General features: G+C 41.8%; 1 protein-coding gene across 2 annotated transcripts in view; it reads right to left on the bottom strand.

Annotated features, from left to right (window-relative positions):
• Positions 1-13164, bottom strand: part of ARHGAP32 (Rho GTPase activating protein 32) — a 167468-nt gene that overhangs the window by 41371 nt on the left and 112933 nt on the right. The window lies entirely within an intron of this gene.

Below are 13164 nucleotides of genomic sequence, written 5' to 3'. Positions count from 1 at the left end.
GGTGTACTCTTCCACCCTTCATTCAATGTTAAGTTTAAAAATGCTTTTGTTAAAATCTGATGTTATGTCCAATTGCTGGGCAGGAACTATGTACCCCTGCAACAATTAGAACAAACATCTCATTGTAGATCCAACGCAGTATAATCATCATGCTATACTTTATATGATTTCAAAGTAGATAAGCTGTTCTTTCACAGAAGTGTGTGTGTGGGGGTGAGAGATCTATGAAATTAAAGGAACTAATGCCCTTTTAGGTTTCATATGTACAGGACACCATTTGGAGCAGAAATGGCTGCACTGCTAGTGCAGTGCTGGCTATATTAATTTCAGATAGACAGTAAAGACAATAATGCACAGGGGAGAATGTTTCCAACAGCAAATGCTAAGACAATAGCATGGAACAATAGATTGAAACTATTATTCCATGAGCAACTTTGGCTCCAGATTACATACAGATTACATCTATGCCAATAAAGGTTTGAACTTGAACATACAGATTACTAACTTTAGAACTATGAACAATTCCTCTAGGGTTCACACACCAAATAAGTCAGGATAGGCAGCTCCTGGCATGTGTGCTGAATGATGGCATGCCGTGCCATTCCCTGCTCCACACCAACAGCAGGGGTGTGATCAAGCTGGGATAGGGTGGAGCACAGATCTAGGATTATTATTTTCCCCACCCGGAGCAGTGATGCCATCAACTGGCCCTCCGTCTTCTGGCCCCACCTCCAGTGAGTGCAAGCCGCCACATGCCAAAAGTTGATACTCTGCTGCTCAGGGAATTTATACTGTCAGGAAGGTGTGGGAGACTGTCAGTTGCACTTGCAAGCAGCCTCCTCTGAGGAACAGAAGCCACCACTGACCCACTGAAGTGGAGGAACCTCTGCAGTCAGCAGGAACTTGGGCTGCCTCGAGACCCAGTGGAGTGGGGCTCTGGTTGGACACAGCCTGAGATCAGAAGGTCCCCTTGCCCCCTCACAGTGCCCTCAAACCCTTCTGGTCCACTGAGGCACCTGCAAACTCATTCAGCTACCTGGTGTGATTCAGCAAGGCTGCAGGAGAAAAGGTAGCCTCACTGCTTACTGGAAGGCGGAGGGGACCATGTGGCGTGGTATAGGCTCCCCATCCTCTTTCTCAGAAAGGGAGGTTTGTGACAGAGATTGGGGGGGAGAAAGAGACATCCAAGGTCAGGAACAGGTCGGGGTGGAGGGTCTCCCTTCCTGTAGGCTGCAACTGTTTAAAATTAGAATTTGGAGTGTGCTGATTCTATGACTAAAAGTTTCGGTGTAAACACTCCCACTGATGCCCTCAAACCCCACTCGGACCCTGCTCAGGAAAGCATCTTTTTAAGGACCAGGCACTGAACTGACTTTACTTTCATCCACTATAATCACATCTCTAAACAACTTTTCTCAAGCACCTTTATTTTAGCTTCTTGCTCCCATGGAAACCCTCCCCTCAAATGATCAATATATAAAATATGCATTATATCCAATTTTGTAGTTGCCCATCACACCAGCATTTTCACAGGCAGATACTACAACCCCCCCCCCCCCCCCCCCCTGTGGCATACGCAGATGAAACCACGATCACCAATGTAGCTATCTGGTTAGAGAATGGGTAAATAGAAAAACTGGAAAAGAATACTATAATTTTTTTAATTTTCATAATCCCCCATAACAGACAATGCCGCTTTCTTGACCTCTAATTTGAACAAGACAATGAATTCTCCATTATATTAATATCTGGTAAACTCAATTGAATTACAGATAATGCAATAGAGATTTCTCCAAGCAGCAATTATGTATGGGAGCAAAATGACCCTATATTAAGAGGATGGAATCGGCATACATGTAACAGGACAAAGCAGTTTCATTACATTGTTTTCTTTTTTTAAAAAACTGACAAAGAAAATTTGCAAAGTGATTTACAAAGAAGCCCTGATTATCTAACTGAAATCCTTTTGTTTGCCTGGTTTACAATCAATCCTGCAGAAACATTCCACTCAAATAAAAGCCAACAGAACATGAAAGCCAGAAAAGGATTTCCTTTGCATTCAAGTCTTTTCAATACCAGGAAGTTATAAAGGCTCACAAAATAGCAGTATTAGCCATCAGGCTCCCTATGCTTTTTGATCAGTAGAGGCCAGAAGAAAGATCAAGTCTATATACCATTAATGCTACATGCATTGGTATGGTAATCAAAGGACCCGATGAGTAGAATCCTTGTGAAGAAACAGCCACCATTTCTTCATATTCAAAATGGCAGAAACATTGCTTTAGAGAGTGCAGAACCTGGCAAGAAGGGAAAAGAAATCTGAAGATCTTCAGTTGAATTGGATGCTGGCCTTCCAAAGCACTGACATTTGAGACCATGCAAAAATTTGTGAAAATTATATTAAGAGTTCTTACTGCTTAAGAACAGGTATGATTAAACAGAGAACAATTTGGTTTCCATGCTTTCATGAAACTATATTAAAAGCTTTAATTTCAAATACCTCTGAGGCGTTTATTTTTCGGGCAACAGAGCTACCTTTCCTTTTTAAATCTAGCCTCGCCATCTCTCCCTCCAGGTGCTCATCTGCAGGATAGCCGAGCCTGACATGCCACATTTATTAATCAAACTGATACCTTATGTATCTAACAAGTGAAAAGGCCGTACCTCTACACTTCAAATGGGTGTAGAATCTCACTGGACAATTACACAGTGAAATGGAGTGTGTCAGGTTAAATATTGTTCCTACAACTATGGAGCTGTGCTAAAAGTGGCATAAGAGGCTGTTACGGGGCAAGAAAAGTAAAGTTTGTGGGGATGGTAGCGCTAAAAATGCCACTGTTACTGTAGTGCTCACCAGGGTTTGTGCAAAGTTCAAAGCACACTCTGCAGCTCTTTTGGCCTTGTGCTGTTAAGTTTTTACAGCTGGAATTTATAGCATCTGGGTCCCAAGTACATCAGACCTGGACTGCAATCAAGGTGTTCTTTGCTGGCTGGCTAACGGCAAACATTACCTTTAGCCTAGAAGTTTTATGACTCTGACAAAGTTAAGAACAAAGGAAAAGGATGGTGGGGATGATTCACGCCTTTTCAGAAAAAACTTCAAAGTTTTTTCTTTTCGTTTTTTAAGTTCACAGATCCAAGATCTTCTTTCTCATCTTAGTACCCGTTGCCTAGAATGGGCCACTGCATTTCCTGTTCTCAGTTTGAGGACAGCTGAACGCCAATACTTGGCACTCCTGGCCAGTTATAAAAAATGTGCAGGCAGTCAGCAGTTCTCCCCCAGATCCCGTATTAGAACACCCTCTGCTCACAGAGGAATGAGGCTAAAGTTTTCTGTACCTTGACAGATTCAAATCTAATGTGAGGATACCAAGAACCCTGCTAGTAGTCATAGCAAACTTCATCAATACAATGATTTACCACAAAATACTTATGCTTTGTTCAGACAACAGCTCTGGTTCAAATTCCTGCAATTCCTAGTCTTATTACATTACTTATTAGATGTATCGTCCTACTGATTAACAAGGATTCTCAGTGAGAAAAGCAGGCTATAAATAATGTAAATAAATATAGTTTGCATGCAATATATTGACTGATAAGTAATATTTCTATAAGCAATATGCCATGGAAAACGGAACTCAACAGATCCGGATACACAGATTTACAAATACACTAAGGGTTTTAAATGCTTGTGAAAATATCCAAAATATCTTCAGGGAGGAAATACAGCAACTGAAAGCTCCTTAAAGCGCATGGGTACAAGCATGCCTTAGCAATCCACTTAAAGTGCTTTGTGACAGTTTAGTAAGCATTTGCAGATGAATTAAAACCACTCACATCATACAGTTGCCTGGCCGAAGCACTAATATATTTAACACATGTCCTTTCCTAGTTATAATAGCAGCAGGATTGCTAATATAGGATTAGTATCCTGGAAAAGAAAATCTTTCGACATACAGAATGACCCAAATTTATAGCTCATGATCAGCATATTGGCTGCCTTTTTTATTAATAACAGTGATTTTACACTCAGCTGTCTTCTGCTGTGCAGAAAATGTTGTGCTAAGGTCAAAAACTAGAACATGTGCAATTGCATGGTTTTAAGCTGATAACTAAAGTATGGGAACAAAATCAAAAAGAGGGAAGGGAAAGCATAAAAAGCACATTATTTTGTTCAACTAGCTTCTTGTCTTCAAAATGTAGAGGCTGATTAAAGAGATTATGGCGTTAAGTGGCACTCCACAAAGAACAAATTTAAAACACAAATGGTTGTACATTAAAAATTCTACAGCAAAAATCACTGGGGCATTTTTATTTCAATTAAGCACATTCTTTAACATAATTTCATCTGCTTGTTGCGGTGAGAAGCAACGCAAAGTAGTAATGCTCCAGCCAACTGCCCCAAGACTAATTTTCAGTCTGGTTAAAGATGTCAATCCTAATAACTCAGCTCAGGCTTTGAAGGAGTCAACGTGTTCCAAGTCAAGGGCTAGAGAGCCAGTTTGGTGTAGTGGTTAGGAGCGTGGATTCTAATCTGGGAGAGCCAGCTTTTATTCCCCACTCATCCACATGCAGCTGCTGGTGTGACCTTGGGCCAGTCACAAGTTCTCTCAGAGCTGTTCTCTCAAGGGCTCTTTCAGCCCCACCTACCTTAAGGGTGTTTGTTGTGGGGAGGGGAAGGAAAAGGGATTGCAAACCACTCTGAGACTCCTTCGGGTAGTGAAGGGTGGGGTATAAATCCAATCTCTTCTTCTCTAGAAACCTGATCCTAACAAAAATTATAAGTGCAGGTTCTCCAGATGCTGCATGCTATGTGCACCATATTCTATGCATTTCTTGTGTTTACAGAGAATGTGGAATAAAAACACAGTTCTGATTGTAAAGTGGAGTGTGGATATTCAATGTTCTCTTCATGTTAGCCAAACTGCAGAAAACTGGCAAAGATATGATGAAACAGGGCCTGATTACACAATGTAATAGGCTTTCAAAATAGCCAAAGCAGGTTAAGGTCAGACATGATCCGATGAACAACCATCTTCCCATTCTCCCTCTGCAAATCAGAAATAATTTTCCCTTCCACAAAACACATTATAAAATTACTTCAGAAGACCCAAAACTTCCTTTCAAGCTAGCCTTGCCCTTGGAAACATTTCCCTGATGAACAATTTAGTGCCACGAGTTCAATTTTTTTGTGTTAATTGATACTGCAAAAGTGGGTAGGGAATGTGTATACACAGAAACTAGCTCCATACTATCTAGCAACTGAACAATTCAAAATCCATCTTTCTCTGTGTCAAAAAACTAAGCAAAAGTTCACCCCATGTCCCTGCCTCATCTCAGTACAGAGAATTTTCTCACCAAAGGTCTTTGATGAGGCAACTGAAGATTTAGCTATTATATGAATTAAAATTAAACACAGAAAAAAGCTAATTGTCTGTATCCATGAAGCAGAAAAAGCAACTAATAGGATGGTATTTTAAGGTCATTTGCATCCCTGGAGGTGGAGTGGTTTTTTGTCACGGGCTGAGATGCCTAGGAAGAATATTTTTGCATGCAGAAGATTGGACTAGAGATGTAAAATTTTCAGAAATCAGCCATGGAATGGAAATTTTGGGGAAAGCTGAAATTTGTGTAATACTTTCCTATCAACTGATGGTTTAGCAACATAAAATACATAATTTAGCATATAAAATTGTACTATATGGCATATTTATAGGAGTTACAAGCACTGTTCCCTCTAAGCTGAGTTAGTGTGAGCTAGCTCACAGTTTTTTAGCTTCCAGCTCACACATTCTTCTCTTAGCTCAGGAAGAATGGCTCCAGAACAAACTAATTTATGCAGAAGCCAAATCGCTTGCTCACAACTTTAATGTCAGTAGCTCAGAAAGTAGAATTTTTGCTCACAAGACTACACAGCTTAGAGGGAACATTGGTTACAAGTATAAATGCCTTAAAGGTAAAGGTTCCCTTGCTTGAAAGCCAGTCGAATCTGACTCTAGGGTTGCGGTGCTCATCTCCATTTCAAAGCCGAAGAGCGAGCGCTGTCCGAAGACGTTTCCGTGGTCATGTGGCCGATATGACTAAACACCAAGGCGCATGGGATGCTATTACCTTCCCACTGAAGTGGTACCTATTAATCTACTTGCAATTTCTTGCTTTTGAACTGCTAGGTTGGCAGGAGCTGGAACTAGAGATGGGAGCTCACTCCATCATGCGGCACAGTCGGGTCTCGAACTGCTGAACTATCGACCTTCCACAGCCTGCAGTTCAGCATCTTAACCACTTGAGCCACCGCAGCTCCTATAAATGCCTTAGTTTTCTATAAAATTGCAAATATAAACACAAAATAGAGAGCACAAGCACACTCCAAACTGACACATCCTATACTACCTTAACACATATATCTTAATTTCTGCCATTCTGTGAAATATGTAAAAATAAAAGATGAAAGCAGAAAACAAATTTTATAACAAGAAAACTATGTTTATTATTTGGAACAGTCTCATACAGTTGCAACAGGTAGGACTGGCAGCATATTTGGATATCAACTTAATCTCCATAGTATTGGTTACGATAGTCTTTACCCATAAGGAACAAGGAACTGGGTCATTATAACAAATGGCCATTCTAATGTACAGTGTACATTATCTAGTTATGCAGTGGAATAGTCATGTTGTTATAACTATGTATATACATATTAATCTGTCACATATCAGTTATGTCTCAGGCTGCCCAGGCATACCAATATGGAGTTTAGCATTTAACACAGAAACAAAATGAGTCATGGAATGCAGATTGTTTTTATATCAGAGTTTGTTCTGTGTGAACCTCATACCAATAAGCATGCACCTGTTAATAATGACTAGCATGCAAGAGGTGATACATTAATATGCTATGCATAATTATATTTGCACTACACAGGCAATGCAATGCTGACTCTGTAGTCAGTTGTTAGAAATAAACTGGAGTTGTTTATGACAAGTCAGGCCTGTACACCTAAACCAGGCAGTCTTCAGTTCTGGTTCCATGTGAAAGGAAGCATGTGAGCTGAGAATAAACCTGTAATTGTCATTACAAATATCCAATCTGCTGATCTCTGAAAGCAAAATGCACAGCTATTTAATTTTACTTAAAACATTTTAACCTGCCTTTCCACCCAACTTAGTGTCCCCCAAGGCAGCAAACAATAAAAATGTTAAGACCGGATTTAAAATACATATTTATAAAAACAATGAAAAAACAATGAAAACAGAACTCCTAAACACATGAATGGGAGGAAAGGTTAATGAGAATCATTGAGGGAATGCCAGGAAAAAAAAAAAAGGCTTCCCCTGTTGATGGAAAACAGTGGTAGGAGGGGGACTGATGAATTTCCCTGAACACCATACTTTTGGTGTCACAACCTAGAAGCCCCTTTCCTGGGTTGCTAGCCATCAAGATTCAGATGGTGGAGCCACCAGAAGCAGGACCTCTATGGGGGCCCCAAGCCATATAAAGCTTTAAAGGCACCCAGAACTGGACCCTGAAGCAAACTGAGTGCCAGCATAGGGAGAACATGGCTACAGTGATACATTCCCTATAATCTACTCCTGATCTGCCCCAGAAACGATTCTGGCCATAGCATTCTGCAGCAGTTGTAGCTTCCACACACTCTTCATTGGTAGCTCCATGTACAACAAATCGCGATAGTCTAATCTAGATTTTACCAGGGCATGCATCGCCTTGGCACAATATTTTTTTGTCCAGGAAATGTTGCGGCAGGCTCACCAGCTAAAGATGGTAAAAGAAATCCTAGCCACTACTGCTACCTGTTTTTCCAGCAACACCCCGAAGCTATGAACCTGCTGCTTTAGGTGGAGTAGAACTCTATCCATAACAGGAGACACTTTGGTTCCTGAGTTAATCCTTCCTCCCACCAGTAGCACTTCTCTTCTGTCAGAGTTAAGTTTCAGCTCATTTTCCCTCATTCATCCCAAAACTGCCTCCAGGTTTGTGGTTTCCACAGCCTTCCTGAGAACTGCTGTGAGCATGATATATAGCCGAGTATCATCTGCATATTGGTGACAATCTCTCTCAGCAGCTTCACATAGATGTTGAAAAGCATGGGGGAGAAGATGGAACTTTGCGGGATCCCACAGGCCAGAGCCCAAGCCACCTTCCCCCAGCACCACCACCTGAAACTTACCTTCCAGGCAACATTCCCTCTAAGGTGTGGAGACTTGTGAGCAAACATTGTACTTTGTGAGGTACTGCCACTAAAGTTGTGAGCGAGCAATTTGGCTACTGTAGAAATTAGTTTGCTCTGGAGCCATCCTTCCTGAGCTAAGATGAAAATGTGTGAGCCGGAGTCTAAAAAACTGTGAGCTAGCTCACACTCACTCAGCCTAGAGAGAACACTGCTTCCAGGTAGGACCAAAGCCACCATAGAGCAGTGCACCTACCAGTGCTAAACCTGAAGGTGGTCCAGAAAAATACAATGAGCAAACTATTTCTAACTACTCCTTGCAAAAACAATTGTGTCCCTAATTCTCCCTGTTTGGTCCAGCCAGGTCCAAAAGAAAGGGAAGAAAAAGAAGTTTCTTCAACTCAGAATTCCAAGCTCCTTAGTCAAGTCCAATGTTTGAAGAAGCAGCTTTTGCAGAAAAGTTTTCATACAAGCCACAAGCAGATCCCATCACCTAGATCAACAGCCAAGATTAAATGAAAGAATACCTTGTAATTTTCATCACCATTTTAGTTCTGAACTTTGCAAAATTCTTGGATGTATTACTCAGATGAGACTGTGCAGCACTGAAACATCTATGACTCTGGACTGAGAAATCTGAACAGTATGCAATTCAGATGGGGGCTCCTTCATAGCACGTTGGGGAGAAAGGTTCTAGGCTAGTTTTCTGTCTATGTATTTTTTTTCCTTTTAATATAGGAGAATATTGCATCACGTGAGCCCCCAGAAAGACAGAGATGGTCTAGCTGACTTAAGGATTTTCACCTGTTCACCTGTTCTGCCCCATCCTCTCTCAAGCCTTTCTAGTGATGGTTTTGGGTAGGAAGATTCATGGGTAAGGATCTAAAAGTTGTTTGGTTGGATGGCTTCCAGCCAACACTGCAAGAAAAGAACAGTGCATCAATGTTCCCATGAGAAGCTGTCCATCTATAATGTTGAACCATCGACTTCTTTTAGTCCAGGAGTCCCAAAAGTGATGCTTGGTTTCGCTTGGTCTTATTTATGGTTGCAGGCCTTTTTCTACAGCAGTGTTAGCTGGACCTGAGTCCTGGGTGTGTGCTGCTCTGTTCTCAGGTCACTTTATAACCATAGAACATGGTGGTATTTAATGCTCCCTCTAAGCTGTGGATTCTTGTGAGCAAAAATTCTACTTTGTGAGCTACTGGCATTAAAAGTTTTGAGTGATTTGACTACTGCATAAATTAATCTGCTCTGGAGCCATCCTTCCTGAGCAAAGACAAAAATGTGTGAGCTAGAGACTAAAAAACTGTGAGCTAGCTCACATTAAATCATCTTAGAGGGAACACTTAGAGGGAACTTATAGGACGCATGGAATTTAGAAAGGGGGGGGGAAGCAAGCAAGATATTCTTATTAAAGAACCTAAGCTGTAAATACAGAAAACATCTTACATATTGTACATCATGCACTGTAACCAGATGTAAATAGGTAACAGACAGCTTCCAGGAGTACCAGAGTCCCCTGACCAAGCCACTTGGAGGGTGGAGAAAAGGGAAGCAATAAAGCACTGGTCTCCCTTACCATGGGCAGTTTTCTACTACGATTTATTTTCTAACTTGATGATCTAATGTTCCTCCTCTGAAAGTGTGTGCCAATTAGCACAACTGAGTGCATCATCCATCAATACCGATAGTGCTGGCGTATGATCAATGTTCCCTGTGGAATTGTTCCAATGTCTAATGTGACATGCCCCAGCAAACACACCACTAACATCCATTCCCCTCAGACAATGCTGGTTGGAGCTCTGGATCAACAACAAAGTCATCTTCATCGCAACAAGCACCAAGCTACAACAGAGGGTCAATCAATACACAGATCAGTAAAGCAGAGTCGGAGCTACAGAAAGTCATTAAAGAAGGCCTCTATTCTAGTACCCAGATAAAAAATTGAACAACCTATCCTGGAATTAATCACTTCGAAACATACTTCCAGTCAGACTTGCTTGCACTGAATACAGGTCTAGGAGGAAACCTGAAGGTCATTGGAGTGACCCTGCTGAAGAATTCTTTCCATTGAACCAGACTGAACAGATTCCTACAATTAAAACAAAAAACTAAGACACATTTTTTCTGAAGATAGCTAACAGTTAAAGCTAAGGACATTACTAATCACTGCCAGAAAAACACAACACAGCTAATCCATTGAACCAGACTGAACAGATTCCTACAATCAAAACAAAAAATTAAGAAACATTTTTTTCTGAAGGTAGCTAACAGTGAAAGCTAAGGACATTACTAATCACTGCCAAAAAAACACAACACAGCTAATCTGCCTAAGCTAGCCAACTTCTTCCACAATGCCCACATGCATATCGTGACTAATAAAGTCATCAAAGCCAGAGGCCATCCTGTTATCTTCTACCTAACCAGTACATTTTCCTCCAAAAAGCTCAGGGCAGTGTACAGGGCTCTCCTTTCCCCATTTCACCCTCACAACACAAACCTGCAAGATAGGCTGAGGCTGTAGCGGGTTAGAACAAGAAAGCCTTGTGAAGCTTGGTCAACAGGAATCTGGATTTTTGGACGAAACCTGTGTGTGATGGTGGAAGGGCCAGCCACACCTGGATACCTTTGAGGCTCTCCTCTGAGCCTCAGCTTGAGAAAGGAAGAGGTTAGGCTACATCCAGGATCTTCCTTCTCTTCCCACTTGGTCAACTCAACTCTCCCTCTTGGCATCCAGAAAACTGCCTGGGGAGTCCTTCTCATCTCACCTGGTCAACTCCACTCTCTCTCTCTCTCTCTGCATCCAGGGAATTGACTAGGGAGTTCTCCTCAAGGGTTTAAATAACTTGCTGCTGCTCCCACAAGCTCCACCCCCTGATCCCGCAAGATGTCCCAAACTAATTAAGGTTTGGAACACTTTCTGGTTCCTGTTGAATCTCCTGTGATAGCTCTGACCATCAGCTGGAAGGTGGTGGCACTGAGTATGAACTTGCCAGCTGTGGCGGCCCCCAGTCCATGAAGCTTCAGTTAAAAAGGAAGGCTTACCTATGAAAAATTGATCTAAAGACAGACTGTGTCCTCGTTCTTTCCATACTAAAGAACAACTGTGACCAGATATATGAAATGAAACAGGTTCTAGGCACAGGCCTCCACCTCATCATGTTTCCATGATGACTTTGGAGTTATAATTGCTCTTGCTCACTGGTATAGTAACAGAACTTGTGCAGACTGTATTTGTACCACAGGAATGGACACCACCTATTTAACGTGCAACATGAATTACATTTTCATATATATTTTCTTTGCACGACTGAGTCCGCTCTCAAAAGCAAACAGCAAGGGCAGAGGTTAAATGAGTAAAGGAAGAGCACAGAGATAAGGAAAACTAACAGAGGAATAACAGATAGCTCAGTCTCTCTGGAAGTCATATGGTGCCCACCATTACGGCGTCTGAACCCTTGCCAGAGATTGCCTTCACACATGTAATCCACAAGACATGAGGAAGAGATGCTGGCATATTTTTAAACATAACACAGAGGATACAGAGGATGCCAAACAAATTCTGATCTTGCAGCACAAAATCCAGGGACCACCATTATGGACAGCATTTACCATTTCATCTCCAAAATGCTCCACATCCATTATTTTCAGCTCTCAAAACCATGGAGAAGGTCTGGCAAGTTTACCTGTAAGTGTTGTACCCACCCATGGGTGTCCTGCCTGGGCTTTATTTGATTTCTGAGGAAACTCATATAAAAACGCTGGCTAACAAACAGACTAATCCAGGGTTTCCCTGCAAACAGTGAGGACTGCTAACAGTCTGGTGGGTGAGTCACCAGGGGGCTAGCCTGTAGGCGACACAGCATCAGGAGACAGCTAACCGGACTCCTTCCAAGTCTGGGGTAGAATCAGAAGGTACGGAACCAAACAAAAACAGCATTCTGGCTCCATAAAAATTGCTGCAAAGCCACTGGAACAACCACTATCAGTCTTATGGAATAACACAAGCAGAAAGCAGAATTAAAGAATTTTTTTTTAAAAAAAATAGATAAGCAAATCAGTTGCACTGCACTCCACAAAGGAAAGCCTTAAAAAGTATGTGTGGGTGAGAGGAAGGGGTGTCTCAATCACCAAACAATGTGATGGAGAGAAAAACTGCCCATTAGTCATGGAGAATAAACACAGACCACAGCTATGGGATCATCCCAAGTGAGAATTCCCCACCCCCAATTTTTAAACATATACATCCTGTTTCTCTTTTCCAGTGGGGCGCAAAGCAGCTTATCACATCATTCCCCCTCCCCTTCCACTTCCACCGCCCTGTGAGGTAGGTTAGGCTGGAAGACTGTGATAGGCCCAAGGTCACCTGATGAGCTTCTCTGGCAGAACAGGAGATTCAGACCTTGTTGTCCTAAATCATAGTCTAACACTCTAACAATGCTGGCTCTCCTAAATCTATTATTAGCCTCCCCAGTTTTGTTGAACCCGTGTGCACTTTTGGAATTTCGAGAACAGACCATGGGTACCACAAGAAAATGAATACACAACAGTCCCTCAATTTGGTGCCTACAGCTGCCTTGGCACCCACCCCTGTGTTCCCTGGCACTCTCTTGCTTCTTCCCCACCCACAAAGAACCAACCCCAGTTCCCATGTAATGCCTGCCATTTGTAGTATTTTAAGGACTATTTGTAGCAATAAAGAGAATTGCACGTTTGCTTTTCAGTCCATAAGTGCGTCACAGACACTAGTGGCCATTTCAAAATGATTCAGAGGTTCAGAAAATATCCCACGCTTTAAGGGAATAATCCTACACAATTATAGATATCTGATTTTAAGTACACTTATGTAGACTGACAAAACCTGTAGTAGGTGTTTTTATCACTGGGAGCATCTGGTCATGCTCGTTACTTAAACAGAATGCTCTTTAAGCTCTCAGTTCTATGGATGACTTTAATTACTACTGTCTTCCAACACGTTA

This window comes from Gekko japonicus, unplaced genomic scaffold (assembly GCF_001447785.1).
Source record: "Gekko japonicus isolate JY-2015 unplaced genomic scaffold, Gekko_japonicus_V1.1 scaffold715, whole genome shotgun sequence".
Lineage (NCBI taxonomy): Eukaryota > Metazoa > Chordata > Lepidosauria > Squamata > Gekkonidae > Gekko > Gekko japonicus.
The sequence above is the reverse complement of the archived record's forward strand: the minus strand, read 5'-3'. Positions and strand labels throughout refer to the sequence as shown.